The 17,602-nt window shown below is 44.6% G+C and overlaps 1 protein-coding gene across 4 annotated transcripts in view; it reads right to left on the reverse strand.

Moving 5' to 3' along the window:
* Positions 1–16,759, reverse strand: part of LOC111141387 (RALY heterogeneous nuclear ribonucleoprotein) — an 80,495-nt gene extending 63,736 nt beyond the window's left edge. The window contains exon 1 of one of the 4 annotated variants that reach the window (XM_022493893.1): positions 16,248–16,759. The gene's annotated coding sequence lies outside the window, so the exon portion shown is untranslated. Of the gene's footprint in view, positions 1–15,499; positions 15,758–16,247 lie in introns of those variants that run through there. The other 3 variants (XM_022493895.1, XM_022493894.1, XM_022493896.1) reach the window with 3 other exon arrangements.
* Between the last annotated feature and the right edge of the window lie 843 nt (positions 16,760–17,602).

The following is a 17,602-nucleotide window of genomic DNA, read 5'->3' on the forward strand; positions in this document are numbered from 1 at the left end:
TCATGACCTGAGCCGAAGGCAGAGGCTTTAACCCACTGAACCACTTAGGCACCCCAGATCTCGTTTTTAAAAAGTTAGTTTTCTTGCTTCTCAAAAATATCAGAGTTCTTAGGGCACCTGGGTGTCTCAGTCGGTTGAGCATCTGACTCTGGGTCTCGGCTCAGGTTGTGATATTGGGCTCCTAGCTTCAGGTTCCTCGATCAGCAAGAAGTCTGCTGGAGATTTCTCTCCCTCTGTCCCTCCCCACACTGTGTGTGCTCTCTCTCTCTCTCTAAAATAAATAAATAAATAAAATCAGAGTTGTGGCAACCCTAGACCCCGTGGGGTAAAAGTCAAAGAGCCTACTGTAATCCTGTAATTTATCTAATGCCTTCTCATCTTTAAAAAAAAAAAAAAAATCCATACCAACATGATTTAATGAGTAAACTTTTCAATTACCAATTATATTTACACTAATTCACCTTCAAAAAATCTGAGTACATTGACACTTCAGGAAGTATGTTTTATCCCATGATTTCATGTATCACCCAATATGCACCCATGTGTCCCATTTTGAGAAACTCCAACATAGTTTATCTACTCACTCAAAACATACTTAGGTCCTATGGTAGGGACCAGGAAAACAGTAATTAACAAGACAGGCATGGTTCCCGCCTTTGTGGAGCTCATGGTCCAGTAGGATATAATCGAAAAAAGCCATAGAGTAGGGAGCACAAAGGAACACTAAGCTAAGGATCTCAAACAGGGACCCGTCTATAAAAGGAAAAGGTTTAATTAAGACTTTGCTCCTGAAAAGTCCTTTCCAGTTCAAAATTCTACTAGCATCACAAGAACTTAGCCCAATATCCTTTTTGAGTTCCTAACACTTATTAGCTTCCTCCCTTTATCTGGGAAATCATGACCAGTTGTCATGGAAATTACCATGATGCTCCACATACAAGATGATGTTACAGTAATTGCAAGAAGCCAAAGGGAACAGGCAACAAGAAGTCACTCAGAAAAAGTCACCTACTTTCAACACACAGGAGTTGCTGCTCATTACAGCTAGGTGGGATAAAGACCAGGGACTAATTCCTAAGTAAAACAATTCTGTATTAGAGGTCATGGTTTCTTTCATGAGGCACTGGGACCCAGCTTCCATACCCCATCCACCCCTGCCACACAAACTTGTGAGTTTCAGAGATTGCAAAAAAAAAAATGCTAATTTTACAAGGACATGGTTCACTGAGCCTTGACTAGTTTGCTGTCCTTGTGAAATCCTAAGACAAGCCAAGAGACAGACTTACTAGCCTGTAGGGATACCAAAGTTTCTAATAAAATGAAGATAATTCATCTAGTCCCAGGGGACTAAGAAGCACGGTAACTTGGCTAAGTCCCTCCAATATTACAGAGTTCCATCTAGAGCAGGGTTGGCCCAAAAGGACCAAGCAGGTAGCAAAAATAAGCACAGCTGATTGAGAGTTTTGAAGAAAAAAGTTCTAGTCTGGTGGTAAATGGCAATTGGCACTGGACTTGGGTATCGTAGAAACAAAAGGAAATGGTGAGAGCTTTGACAAACTTGAGAACAAATATGCCCTATCTAAAGAAGCCAAGCCAAGGGGCGCCTGGATGGCTCAGTGGGTTAAGCCTCTGCCTTCAGCTCAGGTCACGATCTCAGGGTCCTGGGGCAGAGCCCTGCATCAGGCTCTCTGCTCAGCAGGAGCCTGCTTCCCCCTCTCTCTCTGCTTGCTGCTCTGCCTACCTGTGATCTCTGTTTGTCAAATAAATAAATAAAATCTTTTAAAAAAAGTAAGTAAGCAAGCCAGCCAATAAGACGACAGGATGTGAAATAAACAGAAATGAAGAACGTATCTCTTTAACAAAAGCATTTTTGCCAAACTAAGCTGGTAATGCAGACTTACCCAAAGATCAGAATCACATCCTTGTGCCAAAAAATAAAAAAAGCCAAGCTACAAGCTTCTTAAACATGGAAAAGACAGTGCACAAGGAGTCACAATACAATGAGTCCCTGGTAGTGGGCTCAAGGAGTGAACTCTTCCATAAAATAGCAGGGTGCTAGTCCCACTTCTGTGAATAGGAAAATTGTTCCAGCCCCTGATACTTCCTCAAAAAATCCTCCTCCCTCTTCAGGAACAATCAGTCAACCTCATAGCCCACACCAGGATCTCCACTGAAAGGCAGCCCTAATATCCGCAGGCTGGGGTCCAATTCAAAACAAAACATAAAAACACTGGTCAAGTCAAACAAAATATGTATGCAGGCCAGAAACACCCCAAGGGGCTGTCAGTTTGCAATCCCTGATCTAGAGGATAAGATTCTCTGACTAGAGGCGCCTGTGTGGCTCAGTGGGTTAAGCCTCTGCCTTTGGCTTGGATCGTGATCTCAGGGTCTTGGGATCGAACACTGCATCAGGTTCTCTGCTCAGAGGGGAGCGTGCTTCCCCCCTCTCTCTGCCTGCCTCTCTGCCTGCTTGTGATCTCTGTTAAATAAATAAATAAAATATTAAAAAAAAAAATCCTCTGACTAGTTCTGAACAGGAAGGATTTAGGAGTCCCCTAAGGATGCCTAACTTTTGTCAGAGGAACATTGCTTTTCTAAGGAGCTATCCAGGGTCCTAGACCACTTGGCTTCTGATCTTTAGAACCCATTGATTCCACAGCCTTTGGCTTAATCAACTGCCAAAATTTTTTTAAAAATAAAGATTTAAAGGTATTAGGTACCTATTACATGCAAGGCACTCTAAGGATACAAACACCCTGAACCTTACTTCTCTGGACTTTTGACTTTACTACTTACAGCTGTATGCCAGTCTGGACCCAGCGCCGACTATCTGCCACCCAAATTACTACAGACTCAAACCACTGCTCTATATACCACATTCACTCCTATATACCACATTCATTTTAATGGCTTGGCTAGCCAGTAAAATGAAGGCTCAGCAGCTTAGTTCCCCTCAAAGCGATATCTTTAAAACTCTTGTCCCTGATTTCCACAACTCCAAGTTCCTTTTCTTTGCAAAAGAGCACAACTGCCCCATTAAGGTCAAACATCCTTGGTGTGAAGAGTACAATGCTAAATGTATGCTCTCCCCTGAATCAAGATGGTATTCCTGTGCTTTACTCCATCATTATTCTATCATCTCCAGATTTCCTCAGCATTTCCATAAAAGCAGTAACACCTATGCCAAACAGAAAAGAAAAAAAAAGACTAGCTGCCCTTGAAACAGTAACTCAATCCAAGGAGGGAAGGTTTATTGCTGGAAAAACTTTGTTTCTTATTTACCAAGTCTCTCAAACTAGATTTATGAACAGGGGAGAACACAACAAAAATAGTTTTTAGAAAAAGGCACCTGGCAGCAGGGAGGAGCATGGCATGGAAGAGGGCAAGAAAGGATGCAGGGAGGCTAGTTAGGAAGCTCCTATAGCCTCGCCATGGCCAAAACAGGCTCCATGTCTGAAACAGGGTATGGTCCTACAGTCCCTAGCTATCTGCTCACTGAAGACAGTCTTATTCATCTGAGCATCACCCTCAGCATCTAGTACCATGCCATCATCACGTGGTAGGCACTCAAATGGTCATAGATATATAAACCACCAGTCCTGTGGAAGTTCTCAGTATACATATCAAAGAAACTAAGGCCCAGAGAACTTAAAGTGATTTGCCCAAGCTTTGGAGGCAAGAAGGTCTGTGTTCACATCCAAGGTAGCTGTGAGGCCATGGGCAAGTCACCCAACTCAACCTTTCTCAGTCTGTTTTCTCATCTGCAAAATAAGAATACCTATTTTTTTGTAGAGTTGCCATGAGGATTAAGACATACCGCCCCCTAGATACAACCACCAATTTACAGGAAATTCAGAACATGGAAAACTACAGGAAAAACCCAGTTACTTCAACAAATAAAGGTAACAACAACAAAAACAGAAGTGAAATTACGAATTAAGAGACTTAAGATATGTAACAACCAATTAAAATGTGTGGATCTTACATGAATCCTAAGTCAAACTAAAAACAAGACTGTGAGGGACGCCTGGGTGGCTCAGTTGGTTAAGCGGCTGCCTTCGGCTCAGGTCATGATCCCAGCGTCTTGGGATCGAGTCCCGCATCGGGCTCCTTGCTCTGCAGGGATCCTGCTTCTCCCTCTGCACTCTGTCTGCCTGTGCTCTCTCTCTCTCTGACAAATACATAAATAAAATCTTTAAAAAAAAAAAAAAAAAAAAACTGTGACATTTATGAGATAATTGAAAATTTGAACACAATCTGGATTTTGATGGTATTAAGGAACTGTTAATTTTATAAGGTATGAAAATGGCACTGTGGTTGTGTTTCATGTTTTTTGTTTTGTAAATAAACTTTACCCCCAACCTGGGGTTGGAACTCACGACCCTGAGATCAAGAGTCACATGCTCTCCTGACTGTGCCAGCCAGATGCCCCTGTGGTTGTTTTAAAGTCATCCTTTAGGGGTGTCTGGGTGGCTCAGTCGCTAAGTGTCTGCCTTCGGTTCAGGTCATGATCCCAGAGTCCTGGTATCAATCCCTGCATTGAGCTCCCTGCTCAATGAGAAGCCTGCTTCTCCCTTTCCCACTTACCCTGTTGTGTTCTCTCTCTCGCTGTCTCTCTCCATCAAGTAAATAAATAAAATCTTTAAAAACAAAAACAAGTCATCCTTTAGAAATATACTGTGAAATATTTAAGGGCAAAATAGATTAGCTGAGATTTCCTTCAAAGCACAGGAAGAGGAGAAGCAGGTAGGGGTATAAACAAAATATGATTGTGAACTGAAGCTAAGCAATGGGTGTATCATGCTTCATTAACCTATTCTGTCTACTTTGTGTATGTTTAAAATTTTCCATATTAAAAAGAACTGGTTAGGTTTAAATCCTGGCAACTCCATTTACTAGCAGTGTGATTATAGGCATATGTCTTAACCTCAGAATGTCTCAGTTTCCCATCTATATAATGAGGATCAACAGAACCCACTTCTTAGGGATGAGGTGAGAATAATTATGTTTTTATATATATGTACATAGACAGATTTATATACGACATATAAAATTTATGTAACATGTAAACGACAGAAATTTAAACTTAAGTTTTATAATACGTAATTTATAAACACTTCTATATACACAAACACACAGAGTTTAGCATATAGAAACTTTCAATAAACATCAGCCCTATTAGTATGAACACAAGGTACAAAGCATGGTATCTCAACGCAGTGGGTACCCAACACATGGCAGCAATTATTTTTTTTTTTTAATTTTTTTATTTATTTGACAGAGAGAGAGAGAGCACAAGCTGGGAGAGCGACATGCGGAGGGAGAGGGAGAAACAAACTCCTTGCTGAGCAGAGAGCCTGACATGGGGCTCGATCCCAGGACCCTGGGATCATGACCTGAGGTGAAGGCAGACGCTTAACCGACTGAGCCACCCAGGCGCCCCCATGGCAGCAATTATTAATATGAAACACAGACTTGGGTGTAGAACCTAGGTTCAGATTTTTAAGTACTCAACTAGTCTCCTTGACAGAAAGCCAAAATACCCTCTGGTAAATGTCCCCAGTGGCAGCTCTAACACCCCCAGTCTCTCCTGACAAATACCCCAGGATGTGACATAGGATCAGGACCAGACTAATGTTTAACATCGAAGTACTGCTCTCTGGGAGCAGTCAGGGCCACCTATTTCCCCCAACCAGGTAATTTAAGGTCCATTTTCTAATATTTACTGACAGAACAAAGAGGAAAGGCTCTAAGAAATGATCAATGTTCACACCAGCCTTCAAAGTGATTTGGTAAAAGTACAGAAAAAAAACACCCAGCTAGGGTCCACCCAGCAAGATAAAAGCTGACAAAGAAATGGCAATTCTTCCCTGAGCAAATATACAAGTAATACATGAGCTCTGAGAGACTAAGCTCTTCAGGTTTTGGCATTCCTCTCTCACCCCCTCCCCCTTCTTTTAAGAGAAGACAAACTCTCAACATAATTCAAGTATGACTGTTCACTGGATTAATTTATTCCCTGAAATGATGTAATTATGGGCAAAGAGTCATTCTTATCCTTCTACACAGTTTAAATACAAATCGGCTTAGGAACAGCAGACCTTTTCCACCTGCTCCAGAAGGCTATGAGAAGGCATCACCCACCCTTAAAGTATGAGACACATCCTCCCCACCCCCAGCTCATTAGCAGGAATAGGGATGCCACTCAATTTAGTCATTCATGTGTTTCTATTCAAGATGTTCCCATCATACAGAATGTCCTCTCTCCATCTCTACAGCCTAAAATCTCCTGTGACCAAACTTTCCGGGGAAAAAATGGGAGGAGAAAGGAGAGGGGCACAGCAACTGAGAAGGGATATCTGGATGCTGCTTCTGGATAGTCTGGGAGTAGAGTCCAGACACAGAAATACTGATTCACAATTTATAAGCATAACCCGACAGAATATTAGAATCTAAGTGGTCCCAGATAACATATGGTCACTATCTTTTTCCTACAAAATCCAGCAAAATGCTCACACCTCCATAAATATTCCCTGGGTATCACACCCCCACAGATGAAGCAATCTCTCCCTCCTCTGAAATCCCAATCCCTTTACCTCTTTTATGGTACCTGAGAATTCCTAACATGGTTCTTAAAACTCATTTTTGTAACTACGCACCAACCAGCAGGACTTAAAATGAAAAATACAGACAATGTTAAGTGCTGACATGGACATGGAGCAACAGGAATTCTCTCACATACCAGTGATGAGAGTGTGATCTGGTATGCCTCTGAAAACTGTTCGGCAGTAACTACTAAAGCTGAACATACGCCCACCCTGTGACTTGAGGTTGCAAAACACTAACTGCTCTCCCTGAAATTTTTCCTAGCCTTTTGCCTCATCACTACCCCTAAATGCTTCCACCACTCTTTTCTCCAATCCTAGAGGTTGATTCAGACCACTCTTCTTGATCCCAAACAGATCTCCCCTTCTATGGAAAACTCTGCCATTTACCCATTACCTCTGACAAATGACTCATGTATTCAAATATAAATTGCATCATCTTGTTTTATAATGTACCTTTTTACGTTTAGTAACATTTTCTAACTTGCTCCTCACAGTAACATTGTGAGGAAGTTAAGATATGAAATATTAACCCCATTTTTATAGATGACAAAATGGAGGTTCCAAGAGGAAAAATGACTTATTTCCATTTACCTGGCCAAATCAGTACCAAGTAATAAGAGTACACCTTGGTCTTCCAAACCAAGCTATCTATACCAAACTGCCTTACTGTTAGATTACATATTCATGATAATCTTATCTTCCCAAAGAGACCATAGGTTCCCTGAAAGCAAGAATATGCTATACATGTTTACATCCCTCACAGCCCCAAGAAGGCACTAGGCGTGCTCCCATTTGGATGGCTGATCTCAGTATTGTCCGCAATACTTCAAGAACAGGCATAGACATATTTCCTCTTCTAGACCTCATAGGCAATGCTAAACTGTTGGGAGAAATTATGAACACAACACAGCATCCCAACAAACTTTGAGTATAGGGACCAGGAAAGAGGAAGATCTTACCCTTCAAGATCAGGGTAAACAGTCCCTCCATTTCCCAAAGGCTCTGTGCTGCAAAATGTCAAAGTTGGCGGACACAGACAGTGGCAGTGGGCTTCAAGAACCACAATTTAATCACAACTCATAAGTCACAAATTGAGCAAATACCAGAAGCCACACCTCAAATAATTTACTTACGCGCAAAATAGAAAACTATTTTACTTCAAAACTGAGTATAATAAAACTTAAAATAATTCAATATGAAACTTAATTTTCTTCCTTCCTAAATAAGAACCTAGACAATATCAAATCTTTCTGGAAGCCATCCAGAGAACTGATGTGAGGAGAATAGGGAAAGCACTAGGCAGATGTCTAGACACCCAAACCTGAAGGACAGTGTTGTCCCCTACCCTAACATTCTTCACTCTACACACTGCATGTGGGACACCTCAGCAACAGAGGATAAAGGGAGGCAAAATAAAGGTGGGGAGGGCACACCTGGGTGGCTCAGTTGTTTAAGCAGCCAGCTCTTGATTTTCGCTCAGATCATGATCTCAGGGTCCTGGGATTGAGCCCCATGTTGGGCTCTGCTCAGTGGGGAGTCTGCTTCTAGACTTTTTCTCTCCCTCTGTCCCTCCGCCTGCTTGAGTGCAAGCTCTTTCTCTCTCCCTCTAAAATAAATCTTTCTAAACACTGGAAGTCATATTCAAACAGGTCTCCTTGCCTAGTGATACATCCATCAATTCTGCTATTTCTAGTCTGAACCCTCAACCCAAATTTCAGGAGTAAGAAAGAGCTAGGATCTATTGTACTTCTCGGTCTCCCTCTCAAAACTGAAAGTAATTGAGGGCAGGAATTATGTCCTGCTAGGTGTTTATGTTCTCCATAGAGAGAACACAGCAGGTACTCCAAATTCATAGAAATGAATAACTGAACTTTGAGATGGAAAGCAGCTACACAAGCATAATCACACTACAGCAGCTAGGTAACCTATTTGGCATGGTAACTCTACCAAGCCCCTAATTTTAGTAAAAGCAGATTTTAATTGGTGTGAAAATCAATTTAGAATGAGTCTTTAAGGTTTGAAGAAAAGATATTCTTATGTTCAACTGATTCAGGCATAGCTATCATTATTATATTGACAACACTGTCGCTCAGTGCCAGATTACAGCTATCTGGAAGAACAAAGTCCCAAAGCCTTAAAATGGTCTGTGTAAGCACGGAACAACATTTGATGTCTCAATGCAACATGATCATACTTCGAGAAAGGAAACCCAGACCTAGAGAAATAATGAGTTACGAAAATGATTCTTTTAAGTCTACTGCTGAGCTTGCTTTCACTGGCACAAAAAATTACAAAGGAAACTAGAAAAACAGATCAACAGACACCACACAAACAATACCTTTAACTAGGCTTAGTAAAATCCTTAATAAAACAAAATGGAGAACTGCTAAATACCAGATAAATGCCTCTAGAATGAAGAAAACCTGGCCAATAATACTAAGCTTATAAGCCTGGCCTTCTAAAAGAGAATACTTACTTGGAATAAAACAATGATTCTTACCTTGACAAATAAACAGAACTATTCACTCTCCACAGATGGCATTTCAAGGGCCAGGTAACCTCAACAGAGGTATCTATCTCATAAACCTAAAGCTCTAAGGAAATGCAAATTTTTAGTCTAGTGTTTTTCCAGCCCTAATACTGTTTGGGCATATTATTTTGTGTGTGTGTGTGTGTGTGTGTGTGTGGTGTGTGTGTGTGTGTGTGTGTGTGTGTTTAATTTTCTCTTTATTCTGTGATTTTAAACAGTTTGCTACATACTTAAATGTAATTTTTTTATAGTCTTATACTCCCAAGTTTGTCCATGGGACCACAGCTCCAAGTTTATAATGGAAATCAGCAGACAATTTGATATTCATTCCACAAGCAATTTTTCAGCAATCTGTCCACTCTAAAAAGCAATATCCATCTGTTTATACACAGAAAGTTATCTGTGAACCCAGAATTTAGCCCTCTGACACACTCTCAATGCTCTAGCAAAGCCCCTTCTCCTTCCAGAGATGAATTCTCAAGCCACTTAACGTAAAACTAGAAATTCATACAATTAAGGGGGAAAAAAAATCATTCAAAATTATCCAGTCCATCCCTGTTGTTTTAGACAGGAAGACTGAGATCCCAGAGAATATTAGGTAATTACAATTTATATGTCTTTACCAAGCATCAAATGCCTGCTATTTCCCCCAATGGAACCACATTGGGCATGTTGGGGAGAATGGACAGACTTGCACTTTAGTCAGTGGAGCACTCCAAATACAAGTGTCTGAGCCTCAGAAAAATCTAAGTATTCAACCACAACCTCCCTCCCTTTACCCCTTCATGTAGAGCAAAGGACAGTGGACAGCCTGAATGCCTTTTTGGGAATATAAACTAGAATCTAGTGATATTCCACCCTTCCTCCCTCCTCTATGAGGTACAGCCCATTTATTCACATCAAGTCCATTATGAAGTAAAAGATACTAAAACCAAGGAAAAAGAACGGGTTTTAGAAACAGAAAAGATAACTAATAATGATACTTGGGCAGATGCCTATCTCTAGCTACTCACTTAAGCAGAGAGATGAAACTGAGTAGAGAAGGACCTCCAAACTTCTCCGGCTCCGACCCTTTTGGTCTTTTACAAAACTTCAGGGAGGTCTGAGATGATTTTATGATGAAATGAGGCCAGCCAGAGAAGGAAAGGAGTTGGCCAAGTATACAAACTGAGTTAGTAGCAGGAATCAGACTGAATGGTCCTCAGGCTCATGACTACGTTCCCAGTTTATCCCACTGCCCCCTTCTCTCTAATTCTGAGTCTAAAAGCTGTACTCCAGGGGTGCCTGGGTGGCTCAGTGGGTTAAAGCCTCTGCCTTCGGCTCAGGTCATGATCCCAGGGTCCTGGGACCAAGCCCTGCATCCAGCTCTCTGCTCGGCCAGGAGCCTGCTTCCTCCTCTCTCTCTGCCTGCCTCTCTGCCTACTTGGGATCTCTATCTGTCAAATGAATAAATAACATCGTTAAAATAAATAAACAATTAAAATAAAAAATAAAAAAATAAAAGCTGTACTATACCTCAGGTCTGAAACTATTGGGTAGCTGTAGATCAGCAGGCTAACATTACTAGTCATCTTCTCCCCCTTCCAGTTACACATTTTATACATTAAGCTAAAACTGAAAAAAAACTAGGTTTCTATAGACATTCATGTGAAAAATCCTATCTCTACCCTTTCCCCTACCATTGCCTGGGGCAAAAAAAAAAAAAAAAAAAAAAAAAGGAGAGAAAGAGAGAGAAAGGAGGAAAGAAAATGTCTCTCCAAGAGATACACTATCTAAACCATCATCTAGAATCAAAAAATGTTATTGCTAGAAGGGACCCTTGTAGTCATCTCATCATTATTTTCTATCATTACTGACAGAATATCATAGATGAATAAACCTTTTGCCACCTGATGAAAAGACTAGAGTACAGAGCAGGGTCTCCTGACTTGTCCCAACAAAAGTCCCTTATGGTCCCTCTCCATCCTGTTCCTTCCTGACCTGCCCCACCCTACCCTCTACCTCCACCACTGTTATCTAAGCTACTGAGAACTGCTGCCTTTTTGAATACAAGCTCCTGAAGCTACATTTTATTTACCTTGTTTTCCCAGTGCCTAGCAGGTAGTAAACACAGGTGACTTAGAGAGGGCCACATTAGCAGATGGAAAGAATCTCAGTACCAAAGGGCACTGTCTAGGAAAAACGTAAGCCTTCCTTGGCTTAACGTAAGCAGTCTTCAGGGTTATGCAGGGTCTAAATGCCTGGGATCTAGTACGTCCTCCGTTTCTAAACTAGTGTTTACATCATCTAGTTTAGCCAGGAATGGTTACCAAATGTGTTGCGCAATACTGTCCCTCATGCATGCCCCCACCCCCAACCCTCCCTATGGAGAACTAGATCAACAACTAGAAGGTAAAGGAAAGCAGATATAAGACGATCCTGCATGAGAAATACACCTCCTCTCTTATGTCTTCACCTCAATAAACAGCATCCCCATCTACAGAACTGCACCAGGTAGAAATCTAAGAAGTCATCCTTGATGACTCTCCACACCAATAACTGTTATGTCTCAGTGCTCAATTCCTTCTACATATACATAATTCTTCATTTGAAACACCATCATCTCCTACTTGTATTACCACAACAGCCTCCTCCTTACTGGTCTTTTTGCCCATGGTGCTCTAGTCCTCCAAACCACTCCCCAAACAGGTAGCCAGAGATATCCTTCTAAAATGCCCACAGGAGCATGGCCCCCCTCACCCTGCAATGAAGTCCAAATTCCTCAACTGGGGCAACAAGGCCCTTTCATGACTTGCCTTCTGCTCTACCTACCTTACCAGTCTCATCTCCTCTCTTGTCACATTCACCCATCTTTTGCTTTATGCTCCACCCAGGAATCTTGAGCAACGAGAGAGATGTATTTAACCCCTCTGGGTCTGCTCCTCACCTACAGAATAGGAATAACAATAGTATGTACTCGGGTGGTTATAGGAAAAAAATAACACGTGTTAAATGCTTAGAGTAGCACCTGATACCGGAAATGGCCAAAATTCTCAACTATTACCACCACCATCTCGAAACATGCTATTCCTTCTGCCTAGTCTTATCTTTGTCTCCTCCTCAACTCTCCAAATATCTTTTCCTCCTGCCTTATGTCTCTATTTTTCTTGAGATCTGAGCTCAGCCAACTTCTTTGAAGAAACCTCCAAGGCTGGGTTAGTTACCACTCATCTATGCTCTAATAGTGTTTATCCCTATTCACAACACTTCTCACATTGCCTGTTTCCTTGCCTGCCTTCCCCACAAGGCTGTATAGACTCAGATCCCACCCAAGCTTAGGACTGTGCATGGCAGATGCTTAATAATTTTTCTGTAAATGGAAAACTTTCTAATAATGAAGTGTCCAATGGAACCAAATCCCAGCAAGTAGCCAATTCAAATGTTGGCCAGATGGCTGGCTGGTGGACAGGGCTTTAAAAGCCCTTCAACTACAAGATCTTATCCAATAAACAATTCAACACATTCAGACCTCATTATCGCACTCAGGGGTTTGGACTTAATACATAGGTAATGTTAAGCCATCAGATCTTTAAGCAAAGTGCAACATGCTCAGATCTGTTTGTTGCCCTATTATCCATCTCTGGAACACCTCCCACCCCACCCCGCTGGTATCAACACAAAATTCCAACTACCTTTCAAAAACACCATATTCCACCATGTCCCAAACACAGAGAAACCGTCAATCCTAAGGGAATTTTGTAAGGCATTTAACTCCATCTTAACCACCTGCAAGCAGTGAGTATTCATAAACACCCTCTAGGAACCCAAAGCTAATCCTTTTTGTGTGACTTTATGGAAAGAGGAGAGCAGAGAGAGTGCATTTCATAAAGGTAATCCATTTAATCGTCCTCTGAGTAGTTTTGATCCCAGCTGCTGTCACAGCACTGCTATTCTTCATCACTGCAGCCTGATATGCCCAAACCCTGGATAGTCGGAAAGGCAGGTGCAAACAAGGCCAGGGTGGAGAGTCCTCTGTGTTCTATTTCAAGGGTAGGAGGTCTCTTTGGAAGATACAAAAGGGGCAGACATTTCCAGAAAAGGCTTCTGTGATAAGAACTCCAATCTACAGCAAAAAAAAGCGGGAAAAGAGCTTAGCCAGAAGTACCACCAGGCCTCAGTTCCAGCTCTGGGGCTGCATGCCACACCCTACTGCATATAAGGACTAATCATTTTGCATTTACAAAGCACCCTGAGGTAAAGGGAGGCATTAAAAGTGCCAGCTTTGCCAGTCACTAAAGGACCAAAAAAAATAAATAAATAAAAGTAGGATTCCACTTATATGGGGTTCTTAAAGTAATGAAATTCAGAGACAAAATATGACGGTGGTTGTCAGGAGCTTCGGGAACGGGAATAAGGGAGTTGGTGTTTAATGGGTACAGATTTTCAGTTGGGGAAGATAAAAAAGTTCTAGACAACGACAGTTAGTGGTGATGGGTGCACAACAGTGTTAATGTACTTAATGCCAGACAACTATCCATTTAAAAGTGGTTAAAATGGCAAATTTTACCTCATGTATGTTTTTACCAAAGAAAGAAAAGAAAAGAAAGAAAGAGAGACAAGAACAGAACAACACCCACACTGGCTTCAAAGTTATTTTGTTTGAGGTTATCAATTACATGACCCTGAGCAAGTCCATGTAACCTCTCTAAGCATGTTCCTACCTCTGTAAAACAGGGATAATGATACCTAATTCAAACATTCCGCTCTGAGGAATAAATGAGATACCCCACAGAAAGTCCTTAGTCCAGGAACTGGTACCCGGTAAGTACTTAATAAGTGTTAGGTATTATTTTTCCTCCTCCTCCTCCTACTACAATAGACTTTCACAGCCATTTCTCAGTCTCCACACAAACAGCATCACAGAGCCACAATGAGTGGCTCAGTTAATGATGCTACATCAAATCCTCTGCCCATGAAAGGTGTCCTGTCCTCACCACTTGTTACTTTAGTGACTTACCAAGGCAAGTGCCCCGATCTTGCTGTGTCTCAATTCTCAATTACAGCTGTAAAAAGGAGACTTAAAGCAAACTCTCAAGACCTCTCACAGAACTGGGTTAGAAATCGGATGATTCCAGAAGAGTACTATACACCATAAACAAAGTACCATATGATAAAAGTAATGACTAATGAGAACTGGTACACCTGTGCACAGAACCTTAACTCCTTTTAATGCTAAACCTGAGGCATGGAGAGAGGTTGGAACTAACGAACTTTCTGAAGATCTAAATTTACTCAGGATTCCTGGTCTGTTAAGGCCTGAATAAGTAATTTAGTGCCCCTTCCAAAGGTGTCAAGGGATGGCAGAAATAAAACTATTACTGGTCTGCAAACCAAAAGACTGGGAATTATAATTGATTCTGTCACTAAGGCAGTCTGTAAATTTAGACAACTTACTTCCCCTTTCCAGTGCTAACAGGGTAGGGGGAACAAGGCAGATAAAAAAGACCAGATGGTAAAGACCCCTTCCAGGTGCTACATACAACTCCTAAATGCAGAATTTTGGAAAGAGGAGAGCACAACAGACCTCCAGACTGCAAAGAACAAATACAAAACATCAGAAGACTCCTTCAAGATGCGGCCCAGGAACTCGTATTTTTAAACATTCCCCATAATAGAGATCAAACACACTGGAAAACTAGAAACTTGCCAAAGTTAATTTTAGTTCACTTTTACCCACTCTTGGTCTCAACTGAAAAAAGGAAAAATAAAACCCTATTTCAAGCAGGGAGTTGAAGCAGTTGACTTGAGCCATTTCCTGCTTCTCCTTCCCCAAGTAGGAGCTAGAAATCTAAACACTATAGAGAACACAAAAGGTCTGGCTGCGGGGGAGGGGGGGAGGTACATCCCACAAATAAAGGATAGACCTCACTAAGGACTTAAGCCTTCCTTGAGCCAAAAACCCAGAGAACGTCAGCTGAGCTTGAGATCTGGAGTCCCCTACATTCATCAAATTCTACGGGGCAATACTAGCAAGAAATTCAGAGTAATTTCCTTCCCCTCGGACTTCCCGTATCCCCAGAATGGGATTTCATCCATAGTACAACGGACACTACCCTAGGAGTCAGGGAAAACTGAGTGACCCATGGGTAAGTCAAAATCCTCTCTGCACTAGGGGATTACACAAGCTCACACTAAGAAATAAATAACAAGTACTTCTAGTACCACGGCTTTACACTTCTGTAGCTACTAACTGTGATTGGGAGCAAATTATTTTACCTCTCTGCGCCTTGCCTTCTGCTTTTGTAAAGGGGAATACCCAGAAGGCCGTCCTGAGAATTAAATAAGATTTACTAAATTCCTCGTCAAGTCCATTAAATGTTACCTGTTGGTATTAAACGCTTCTCTCACATACTAGTTCCCTAAATCCACAAACATCCTGCGAAGCGACTTTCTTTTCCCCATTTTAAGGAGGGGCAAACTGAAGCTCGGCTGCACGGTGGGGCTTGCGTGAAGTGCGGAACACCGCCCCAGCTCGAGGGCGTGTTGTTGCTCCTCTCCGAGCCCCAAGGTGTGCAACGAGCCCAGCAACGGCAGCGCTGGGGTCCAAGGCGGCGCTGAGGCCCGTGGGGAGCGAGGCAGGGCCAGCTGTGCGCACCTCGGGGAGCCGGCAGACCGAGCCCGGGAGGGGGAGCCGGAAGAAGCCCGGGCCGGGACCAGAGCCCGGGCCCGGCCCGCCCAGGCCTCCCCTGCGCGGCCTCCGCTCCTCTCCCTCCTCCCCTCGCCGGGCGGGGCGGGGCGCGAGCACAAAGACTTCAACTTCCGAGCGGGCGCGGGCCCACCCCGTCAACTCCTAGCCCAGGCCCGGCCCGCTAGGAGGAAGCGGACAGGGAACGCCAGGCGGCCGGGGGCAGGCGCTGAAGGGCCGGGCCAGCGACACGGGGTTTGCTGGGGGGAGGTGCGGGGGGGGGGGGGGGGGGCCGGGAGTTACTCCCGCTCCTGGGATGCCCAGAATGGCCGAAAAAGAGTGTTTCTAAAAATAGGCAGCAACCCGCGCGAAGAGGTGGGTGGCCGAAAAGGAACAAGGAACAGTCCCCCATACCCCTAAGGAGGCGCCCGTGGCCCCCACTCACCCGCGCCAAGAGGTCTGGAGGAAGCCGCGCGGCGCGGAAGGAGGCGGTGCCGCCGCACTCGGGGGCGGAAGGGAGGGAGAGAAGGAGGAAGAAGGCGGCCCCGGCCGCTGCGTGAGGAGCTGAGCACACGCGCGGGAGTCGCCCCCGCCGCCGCTGCCGCCCCCTCAGCTTCTCCCCGCTGCGCCCGCCTTAAGCCCGCACCGCTCGCGTGCCCCGCCGCACTGACAGCGGCGCGAGCCCAGCAGCCGCGAGTCCTTCCCTCGGCCGGCACCACTGAAGCGCGCGGGGGTGGGGGCGCCCCGAACGGCTCTCCTCAGCTTGGCTCCGCCCGCCGCTCCGGCCCTGGTCCTGGGCCCTCCCTCCCCACCACCGCCTCTGTCTCCAGAGGAGGACACGGGGACACAGCGCTAGGAGTCCGCAGCCCCACCCTGACAGAGCCCGGCTTCCCGAGTGCACGAGCTCTCCCCACCCCCTCAGCCTCGCTTTGGAAAGGTCCAGAGCTTCGGCGGGGAGAAGAGGAAGGCGGGGCCAGGGCGGGGCCTTGACGGGGAGGAGGGACTGAGGAGGGCGCCTGGGGAGGCGGGGCTAAGGACTGGAAGGGTTGGGGTGGGAGAGACAGAGACTCTCCTACACCAATAAGCGAGCCGAAGGGGGGCAGGGTTGAGAGGGTGGTGATGCCGGAGAAGAGAGAAGCGCAAAGCAGGTATGGAAGACGGTGGAGGCCACGCGGAGCCAGGAGCAGGGCTGCACTTGGAAGGAGGGGTTGCGGGTGGGGCTAAAGGGAGGCCGTGCCCATAGGAGGAGTCAAGGGTGGAGGGAGACTGAGGCGAGGCTGGAGGAAGCGGAGCCCTCAGAAGAGGGGGCGGGAGACGGTGCGGAAGAGAGATCCAGAAGGGAGGAAAAACTGAAGCGGGACAGAAGAAGGCAGGCCCGGAAAGAGAACAGGGAGGAGGGGGCCCAAAGGTGGCCACTATGGGGATGAGCCGGAAGGAGGCGTGACCAAAGGCGGGTCGCGAGGCTGGAGCTGGAGATGGGCGGGGCCTGGAGATGGGACCCAAACACGTTGGCGGGGGGCGGTGCCCGAGGAGTGCGTAAGGGACGCAGTAGGAAGGAGCTCCAGGTCCTCTCACTTTCAGGGAACCGGGTGGAGTGGAGGAGGATAACTCCTCGCTGCTTAGTCTAGGACTGGGCGGAGAGGCCGCAATTGGGTTGGGTTTGGGGAGGACGTGCCACTCCCACCTACAAAGGAGGTTTCAAGTACCTTTACCCTTCTAGGGTGCCGGAAATGTTTTATAACCCGATCTGGGTCGTGGTCCTCTCTCCTGAAAATTTCTCCTGCCGGAAAATCTGACCCA

Source organism: Enhydra lutris, unplaced genomic scaffold, assembly GCF_002288905.1.
Source record: "Enhydra lutris kenyoni isolate GAN:26980312 unplaced genomic scaffold, ASM228890v2 scaffoldscaffold6, whole genome shotgun sequence".
NCBI classification, from domain to species: domain Eukaryota; kingdom Metazoa; phylum Chordata; class Mammalia; order Carnivora; family Mustelidae; genus Enhydra; species Enhydra lutris.